We start from the raw sequence: 8,787 nt of genomic DNA, 5'->3' as shown, positions 1-8,787 counted from the left end.
CATTGGAAAATTCAGGGCTATAACGTGTAGATGAAGCACTAATAGGAGGCTTTAAAATTTTCATTCTAGTGTCCTTCGTTTGGGAGAAAAATGCAAAGGTACAATAAAGCTTTTCCTTGCCGATATCTCTCTTTTGCAAAGAAATAGGCATTGGAAAATTCAGGGCTATAACGTGTAGATGAAGCACTAACAGGAGGCTTTAAAATTTTCATTCTAGTGTCTTTCGTTTGGGAGAAAAATGCAAAGGTACAATACAGCTTTTCCTTGCCGATATCTCTCTTTTGCAAAGAGCTAGGCATTGGAAAATTCAGGGCTATAACGTGTAGATGAAGCACTAACAGTAGGCTTTAAAATTTTCATTCTAGTGTCTTTAGTTTGGGAGAAAAATGCAAAGGTACAATACAGCTTTTCCTTGCCAATATCTCTCTTTTGCAAAGAGCTAGGCATTGGAAAATTCAGGGCTATAACGTGTAGATGAAGCACTAACAGGAGGCTTTAAAATTTTCATTCTAGTGTCTTTCGTTTGGGAGAAAAATGCAAAGGTACAATACAGTTTTTCCTTGCCGATATCTCTCTTTTGCAAAGAGATAGGCATTGGAAAATTCAGGGCTATAACGTGTAGATGAAGCACTAACAGGAGGCTTTAAAATTTTCATTCTAGTGTCCTTCGTTTGGGAGAAAAATGCAAAGGTACAATACAGCTTTTCCTTGCCGATATCTCTCTTTTGCAAAGAGCTAGGCATTGGAAAATTCAGGGCTATACCGTGTAGATGAAGCACTAAACAGGAGGCTTTTAAATTTTCATTCTAGTGTCCTTCGTTTGGGAGAAAAATGCAAAGGTACAATACAGCTTTTCCTTGCCGATATCTCTCTTATGCAAAGAGATAGGCATTGGAAAATTCAGGGCTATAACGTGTAGATGAAGCACTAACAGGAGGCTTTAAAATTTTCATTCTAGTGTCTTTTGTTTGGGAGAAAAATGCAAAGGTACAATACAGTTTTTCCTTGCCGATATCTCTCTTTTGCAAAGAGATAGGCATTGGAAAATTCAGGGCTATAACGTGTAGATGAAGCACTAACAGGAGGCTTTAAAATTTTCATTCTAGTGTCTTTCGTTTGGGAGAAAACTGCAAAGGTACAATACAGCTTTTCCTTGCCGATATCTCTCTTTTGCAAAGAGCTAGGCATTGGAAAATTCAGGGCTATAACGTGTAGATGAAGCACTAATAGGAGGCTTTAAAATTTTCAATCTAGTGTCCTTCGTTTGGGAGAAAAATGCAAAGGTACAATACAGCTTTTCCTTGCCAATATCTTTCTTTTGCAAAGAGCTAGGCATTGGAAAATTCAGGGCTATAACGTGTAGATGAAGCACTAACAGGAGGCTTTAAAATTTTCATTCTAGTGTCTTTCGTTTGGGAGAAAAATGCAAAAGTACAATGCTGCTTTTCCTTGCCGATATCTCTCTTTTGCAAAGAGATAAGCATTGGAAAATTCAGGGCTATAACGTGTAGATGAAGCACTAACAGGAGGCTTTAAAATTTTCATTCTAGTGTCTTTCGTTTGGGAGAAAAATGCAAAGGTACAATACAGCTTTTCCTTGCCGATATCTCTCTTTTGCAAAGAGATAGGCATTGGAAAATTCAGGGCTATAACGTGTAGATGAAGCACTAACAGGAGGCTTTAAAATTTTCATTCTAGTGTCTTTCGTTTGGGAGAAAACTGCAAAGGTACAATACAGCTTTTCCTTGCCGATATCTCTCTTTTGCAAAGAGATAGGCATTGGAAAATTCAGGGCTATAACGTGTAGATGAAGCACTAATAGGAGGCTTTAAAATTTTCATTCTAGTGTCCTTCGTTTGGGAGAAAAATGCAAAGGTACAATACAGCTTTTCCTTGCCAATATCTCTCTTTTGCAAAGAGCTAGGCATTGGAAAATTCAGGGCTATAACGTGTAGATGAAGCACTAACAGGAGGCTTTAAAATTTTCATTCTAGTGTCTTTGGTTTGGGAGAAAAATGCAAAAGTACAATGCTGCTTTTCCTTGCCGATATCTCTCTTTTGCAAAGAGATAAGCATTGGAAAATTCAGGGCTATAACGTGTAGATGAAGCACTAACAGGAGGCTTTAAAATTTTCATTCTAGTGTCTTTCGTTTGGGAGAAAAATGCAAAGGTACAATACAGCTTTTCCTTGCCAATATCTCTCTTTTGCAAAGAGCTAGGCATTGGAAAATGCAGGGCTATAACGTGTAGATGAAGCACTAACAGGAGGCTTTACAATTTTCATTCTAGTGTCTTTCGTTTGGGAGAAAAATGCAAAGGTACAATGCTGCTTTTCCTTGCCGATATCTCTCTTTTGCAAAGAGATAGGCATTGGAAAATGCAGGGCTATAACGTGTAGATGAAGCACTAACAGGAGGCTTTAAAATTTTCATTCTAGTGTCCTTCGTTTGGGAGAAAAATGCAAAGGTACAATACAGCTTTTCCTTGCCAATATCTCTCTTTTGCAAAGAGCTAGGCATTGGAAAATTCAGGGCTATACCGTGTAGATGAAGCACTAACAGGAGGCTTTTAAATTTTCATTCTAGTGTCCTTCGTTTGGTAGAAAAATGCAAAGGTACAATACAGCTTTTCCTTGCCGATATCTCTCTTTTGCAAAGAGATAGGCATTGGAAAATTCAGGGCTATAACGTGTAGATGAAGCACTAACAGGAGGCTTTAAAATTTTCATTCTAGTGTCTTTCGTTTGGGAGAAAAATGCAAAGGTACAATACAGCTTTTCCTTGCCGATATCTCTCTTTTGCAAAGAGATAGGCATTGGAAAATTCTGGGCTATAACGTGTAGATGAAGCACTAACAGGAGGCTTTAAAATTTTCATTCTAGTGTCCTTCGTTTGGGAGAAAAATGCAAAGGTACAATACAGCTTTTCCTTGCCGATATCTCTCTTTTGCAAAGAAATAGGCATTGGAAAATTCAGGGCTATAACGTGTAGATGAAGCACTAATAGGAGGCTTTAAAATTTTCATTCTAGTGTCCTTCGTTTGGGAGAAAAATGCAAAGGTACAATAAAGCTTTTCCTTGCCGATATCTCTCTTTTGCAAAGAAATAGGCATTGGAAAATTCAGGGCTATAACGTGTAGATGAAGCACTAACAGGAGGCTTTAAAATTTTCATTCTAGTGTCTTTCGTTTGGGAGAAAAATGCAAAGGTACAATACAGCTTTTCCTTGCCGATATCTCTCTTTTGCAAAGAGCTAGGCATTGGAAAATTCAGGGCTATAACGTGTAGATGAAGCACTAACAGTAGGCTTTAAAATTTTCATTCTAGTGTCTTTAGTTTGGGAGAAAAATGCAAAGGTACAATACAGCTTTTCCTTGCCAATATCTCTCTTTTGCAAAGAGCTAGGCATTGGAAAATTCAGGGCTATAACGTGTAGATGAAGCACTAACAGGAGGCTTTAAAATTTTCATTCTAGTGTCTTTCGTTTGGGAGAAAAATGCAAAGGTACAATACAGTTTTTCCTTGCCGATATCTCTCTTTTGCAAAGAGATAGGCATTGGAAAATTCAGGGCTATAACGTGTAGATGAAGCACTAACAGGAGGCTTTAAAATTTTCATTCTAGTGTCCTTCGTTTGGGAGAAAAATGCAAAGGTACAATACAGCTTTTCCTTGCCAATATCTCTCTTTTGCAAAGAGCTAGGCATTGGAAAATTCAGGGCTATACCGTGTAGATGAAGCACTAAACAGGAGGCTTTTAAATTTTCATTCTAGTGTCCTTCGTTTGGGAGAAAAATGCAAAGGTACAATACAGCTTTTCCTTGCCGATATCTCTCTTTTGCAAAGAGATAGGCATTGGAAAATTCAGGGCTATAACGTGTAGATGAAGCACTAACAGGAGGCTTTAAAATTTTCATTCTAGTGTCTTTTGTTTGGGAGAAAAATGCAAAGGTACAATACAGTTTTTCCTTGCCGATATCTCTCTTTTGCAAAGAGATAGGCATTGGAAAATTCAGGGCTATAACGTGTAGATGAAGCACTAACAGGAGGCTTTAAAATTTTGTTGCTTGCACTAGTTGTTACATTTGGTTTGTTGTTTGGGGGTGCTTCAGTATTAGGCAGCCTTCTGCCCTCCCATGTTCATCTGAAAATATGTGTTCTCCCTGCAGTTGTTGTCCCCAGATGAGAGTTCCCTTGTGCTGCCTCAGTTGAATCTCCTTTACTTGACAGAGATGTGCCTGAGCAGCGGCCCTCCCCAGCCCTATCCCAAATCATACTTATTTTGCATAGGAGATACCATGGTCATGAAGATTGTTCTCCCAGGGTGAGGTTCATTCATTGCATTCTGGGTATGCTGACCCCTGTGATTTCCCCAAATTGGGAAACTCGACTGCATTATTTGTGGTAGTGGGGGACTGTGTTTGTGCTTTCCTCTGGTCAGCTCTGGTAAAATACAGATTTCTTTGTCTCAGATCTTCCTCTAGCCTTGTTCTTTTTTCGAGAGTTTCCTTGTGCTGCCTCTGTTGGATCTCCTTCACTTGACAGGGGGGTGCCCGAGCAGCGACCCTCCCCAGCTCTAGCCCAACTCCTACTTACCTGCCAGGTGAGATACTATGATCAGGAAGGTGCTTCTCCCAGGGCAAGGCTCACCCATTGCACTCTGGGTGTGCTGCTCCTACGATTTCCCCAAATGTGGGACACTTGACTGCATAATTTGTGTTTCCTCTAGTTGGCTACTCGTATAATTCAGATCTCTTTGTCTCAGGTCTCTCTCCAGCCTAGTTTGCTGTCTGTTTCCACTTCTCTTTTCTTGAGCCCCTGCCTTCTATGCCCTTGTGCACTCTCCTGACTTCTCCTGTCTGCTTACTTTGTGCCTTCCAACGCACAATGCGAACTACAGGTAGTGCTGCAGGGCCCACACCCTTTTACTTGCCTTACAGAGCAGCTCTGGAGCTGTTACAGTGCCCAGCTGCTGCAAGAAATCAGCTTGAATACTTCAGGGGCTGGGGCATAGCCAACATGAGCCCCACACCGAAGGAGAATGGAGGTGTTTAATGCGAACTAGGGGTCATCCAAGCACCGCAAAAGGCCGCCATGCCCTGCATAACCCTTTTCTCTTTTCATATGCAGATGAGGGTTCCAGCCAACTTTGGCCCACTGCTTGGATGACATCACCGTATGCAAATCCGTCTTCTGCAGACCTTCTCCCAGGAATGCTTTTACTAGTTGTTGCATTTGGTTTGTTGTTTGGGGGTGCTTCAGTATTAGGCAGCCTTCTGCCCTCCCATGTTCATCTGAAAATATGTGTTCTCCCTGCAGTTGTTGTCCCCAGATGAGAGTTCCCTTGTGCTGCCTCAGTTGAATCTCCTTTACTTGACAGAGATGTGCCTGAGCAGCGGCCCTCCCCAGCCCTATCCCAAATCATACTTATTTTGCATAGGAGATACCATGGTCATGAAGATTGTTCTCCCAGGGTGAGGTTCATTCATTGCATTCTGGGTATGCTGACCCCTGTGATTTCCCCAAATGTGGGAAACTCGACTGCATTATTTGTTGTAGTGGGGGACTGTGTTTGTGTTTTCCTCTGGTCAGCTCTGGTAAAAGTCAGATTTCTTTGTCTCAGATCTTCCTCTAGCCTTGTTCTTCTTTCGAGAGTTCCCTTGTGCTGCCTCAGTTGGATCTCCTTCACTTGACAGGGGGTGCCCGAGCAGCGACCCTCCCCAGCTCTAGCCCAACTCCTACTTACCTGCCAGGTGAGATACTATGATCATGAAGGTGCTTCTCCCAGGGCAAGGCTCACCCATTGTACTCTGGGTGTGCTGCCCCTGCGATTTCCCCAAATGTGGGAAACTTGACTGCAGAATTTGTGTTTCCCCTGGTCAGCTCTCGTATAATTCAGATCTCTTTGTCTCAGGTCTCTCTCCAGCCTAGTTTGCTGTCTGTTTCCACTTCTTTTTTCTTGAGCCCCTCCCTTTTATACCCTTGTGCACTATCCTGACTTCTCCTCCTGTCTGCTTACTTTGTGCCTTCCAATGCACAATGCAAACTACAGGTAGTGCTGCAGGGCCCACACCCTTTTACTTGCCTTACAGAGCAGCTCTGGAGCTGTTTCAGTGCCAAGCTGCTGTAAGAAATAAGCTTGAATGCTTCAGAGGCTGGGGCATTGTCAACATGAGCCCCACACCAAAGGAGGGTGGAGGTGTTTAATGCGAACTAGGGGTCATCCAAGCGCCGCAAAAGGCCGCCATGCCCTGCACGCCCCTTTTCTCTTTTCATATGCAGATGAGGATTGAAGCCAACTTTGACCCACTGCTTGGATGACATCACCATATGCAAATCCATCTGCTGCAGGCCTTCCCCCCGGAATGCTTGCACTAGTTGTTGCATTTGGTTTGTTGTTTGGGGGTGCTTCAGTATTAGGCAGCCTTCTGCCCTCCCATGTTCATCTGAAAATATGTGTTCTCCCTGCAGTTGTTGTCCCCAGATGAGAGTTCCCTTGTGCTGCCTCAGTTGAATCTCCTTTACTTGACAGAGATGTGCCTGAGCAGCGGCCCTCCCCAGCCCTATCCCAAATCATACTTATTTTGCATAGGAGATACCATGGTCATGAAGATTGTTCTCCCAGGGTGAGGTTCATTCATTGCATTTTGGGTATGCTGACCCCTGTGATTTCCCCAAATGTGGGTAACTCGACTGCATTATTTGTGGTAGTGGGGGACTGTGTTTGTGTTTTCCTCTGGTCAGCTCTGGTAAAAGTCAGATTTCTTTTTGTTTCAGATCTTCCTCTAGCCTTGTTCTTCTTTCGAGAGTTCCCTTGTGCTGTTCAGTTGGATCTCCTTCAGTTGACAGGGCGGTGCCCGAGCAGCGACCCTCCCCAGCTCAAGCCCAACTCCTACTTACCTGCCAGGTGAGATACTATGATCATGAAGGTGCTTCTTCCAGGGCAAGGCTCACCCATTGCACTCTGGGTGTGCTGCCCCTGCGATTTCCCCAAATGTGGGAAACTTGACTGCATAATTTGTGTTTCCCCTGGTCGGCTCTCATATAATTCACATCTCTTTGTCTCAGGTCTCTCTCCAGCCTAGTTTGCTGTCTGTTTCCACTTCTTTTTTCTTGAGCCCCTCCCTTTTATACCCTTGTGCACTATCCTGACTTCTCCTCCTGTCTGCTTACTTTGTGCCTTCCAATGCACAATGCAAACTACACACCCTTTTACTTGCCTTACAGAGCAGCTCTGGAGCTGTTACAGTGCCAAGCTGCTGTAAGAAATCAGCTTGAATGCTTCAGGGGCTGGGGCATTGTCAACATGAGCCCCACACCGAAGGAGGGTGGGGGTGTTTAATGCGAACTAAGGGTCATCCAAGCGCCGCAAAAGGCCGCCATGCCCTGCATGCCCCTTTTCTCTTTTCATATGCAGATGAGGGTTCCAGCCAACTTTGGCCCACTGCTTGGATGACATCACCGTATGCAAATCCGTCTTCTGCAGAACTTCCCCCAGGAATGCTTGTACTAGTTGTTGCATTTGGTTTGTTGTTTGGGGGTGCTTCAGTATTAGGCAGCCTTCTGCCCTCCCATGTTCATCTGAAAATATGTGTTCTCCCTGCAGTTGTTGTCCCCAGATGAGAGTTCCCTTGTGCTGCCTCAGTTGAATCTCCTATACTTGACAGAGATGTGCTTGAGCAGCGGCCCTCCCCAGCCCTATCCCAAATCATACTTATTTTGCATAGGCGATACCATGGTCATGAAGATTGTTCTCCCAGGGTGAGGTTCATTCATTGCATTCTGGGTATGCTGACCCCTGTGATTTCCAAAATGTGGGAAACTCGACTGCATTATTTGTGGTAGTGGGGGACTGTGTTTGTGCTTTCCTCTGGTCAGCTCTGGTAAAAGTCAGATTTCTTTGTCTCAGATCTTCCTCTAGCCTTGTTCTTCTTTCGAGAGTTCCCTTGTGCTGCCTCAGTTGGATCTCCTTCACTTCACAGGGGGTGCCCGAGCAGCAATCCTCCACAGCTCTGGCCCAACTCCTACTTACCTGCCAGGTTAGATACTATGATCTTCACTGTTAGGGCAATCAGGATGTGGAATTCCCTGCCAGGGAAGGTGGTAATGGCGGACTCTGTAATTGGATTTAAAAAAGGAATGGATACATTTCTGAATGAAAAAGCTATCCAAGTTTATAATACTTAAAATATCAACATGGTTAATCCGGGGGTAACATGAGTTGTAGTAGCTAACTAGTCATAATACATTATTAAGCAAGTATGTAGAATCATCACAACTTAAAACAGGTTGAACACGATGGGCAATTTGCCTCTATTCAACCTCAAAAACTATGTTACTATATGTTACTATATTACTATGTTACTGTAGTATACAGAACACCACAATGCAATGAGCAGTGATAGTGAGCACTGATGAGGATACTAGAACTGACACTGAGCAGCAAGATGCAGCACTGGACTATTAGTAATGTACTGTAGTATGCTGAGCACAACAATGCAGCACAAGACAATGAGCAGTGATACTGAGCACTGATGAGGATACTACTGAGAACTGACACTGAGCAGGAGAGACACACTACTAGTATTACTGAGCAGCAATAAGTATCCACTGATACTGAGCACTGATATTGAGATTTCCACTGAGAGAACATAGCCACGTCCTCTCCGCTCTCTCTTCAATGCACGAGTAAAAATGGCGGCAACGCGCAGCTCTTTATATGGAATCCGAATCTCGCGAGAATCCGACAGCGGGATGATGACATTTTCCCTTGTTCATAGAATTTGGGAG

The 8,787-nt window shown here is 43.3% G+C and overlaps 5 non-coding genes and 2 pseudogenes across 5 annotated transcripts; all 7 read left to right on the top strand.

The window, feature by feature from the left end:
- The first annotated feature begins 4,270 nt into the window (after positions 1-4,270).
- On the top strand, positions 4,271-4,433 carry LOC135045915 (U1 spliceosomal RNA). The gene has a single exon (XR_010238302.1). It is a non-coding gene; the product is annotated as a U1 spliceosomal RNA (small nuclear RNA).
- Positions 4,434-4,585: 152 nt separating this feature from the next.
- LOC135045907 (U1 spliceosomal RNA) lies at positions 4,586-4,737 on the top strand (annotated as a pseudogene).
- Positions 4,738-5,420: 683 nt separating this feature from the next.
- On the top strand, positions 5,421-5,584 carry LOC135045972 (U1 spliceosomal RNA). Its single transcript, XR_010238350.1, has one exon. It is a non-coding gene; the product is annotated as a U1 spliceosomal RNA (small nuclear RNA).
- A 151-nt stretch (positions 5,585-5,735) lies between these two features.
- Positions 5,736-5,898, top strand: LOC135045919 (U1 spliceosomal RNA). The gene has a single exon (XR_010238306.1). It is a non-coding gene; the product is annotated as a U1 spliceosomal RNA (small nuclear RNA).
- Positions 5,899-6,572: 674 nt separating this feature from the next.
- LOC135045969 (U1 spliceosomal RNA) lies at positions 6,573-6,736 on the top strand. The gene has a single exon (XR_010238347.1). It is a non-coding gene; the product is annotated as a U1 spliceosomal RNA (small nuclear RNA).
- Positions 6,737-6,889: 153 nt separating this feature from the next.
- On the top strand, positions 6,890-7,031 carry LOC135045913 (U1 spliceosomal RNA; annotated as a pseudogene).
- A 676-nt stretch (positions 7,032-7,707) lies between these two features.
- On the top strand, positions 7,708-7,870 carry LOC135045985 (U1 spliceosomal RNA). Its single transcript, XR_010238363.1, has one exon. It is a non-coding gene; the product is annotated as a U1 spliceosomal RNA (small nuclear RNA).
- Positions 7,871-8,787: the final 917 nt, after the last annotated feature.

This window comes from Pseudophryne corroboree, unplaced genomic scaffold (assembly GCF_028390025.1).
Source record: "Pseudophryne corroboree isolate aPseCor3 unplaced genomic scaffold, aPseCor3.hap2 scaffold_914, whole genome shotgun sequence".
In the NCBI taxonomy this organism is placed as follows: Eukaryota; Metazoa; Chordata; class Amphibia; order Anura; family Myobatrachidae; genus Pseudophryne; species Pseudophryne corroboree.
This window is presented reverse-complemented; position numbering and strand designations above follow the sequence as displayed.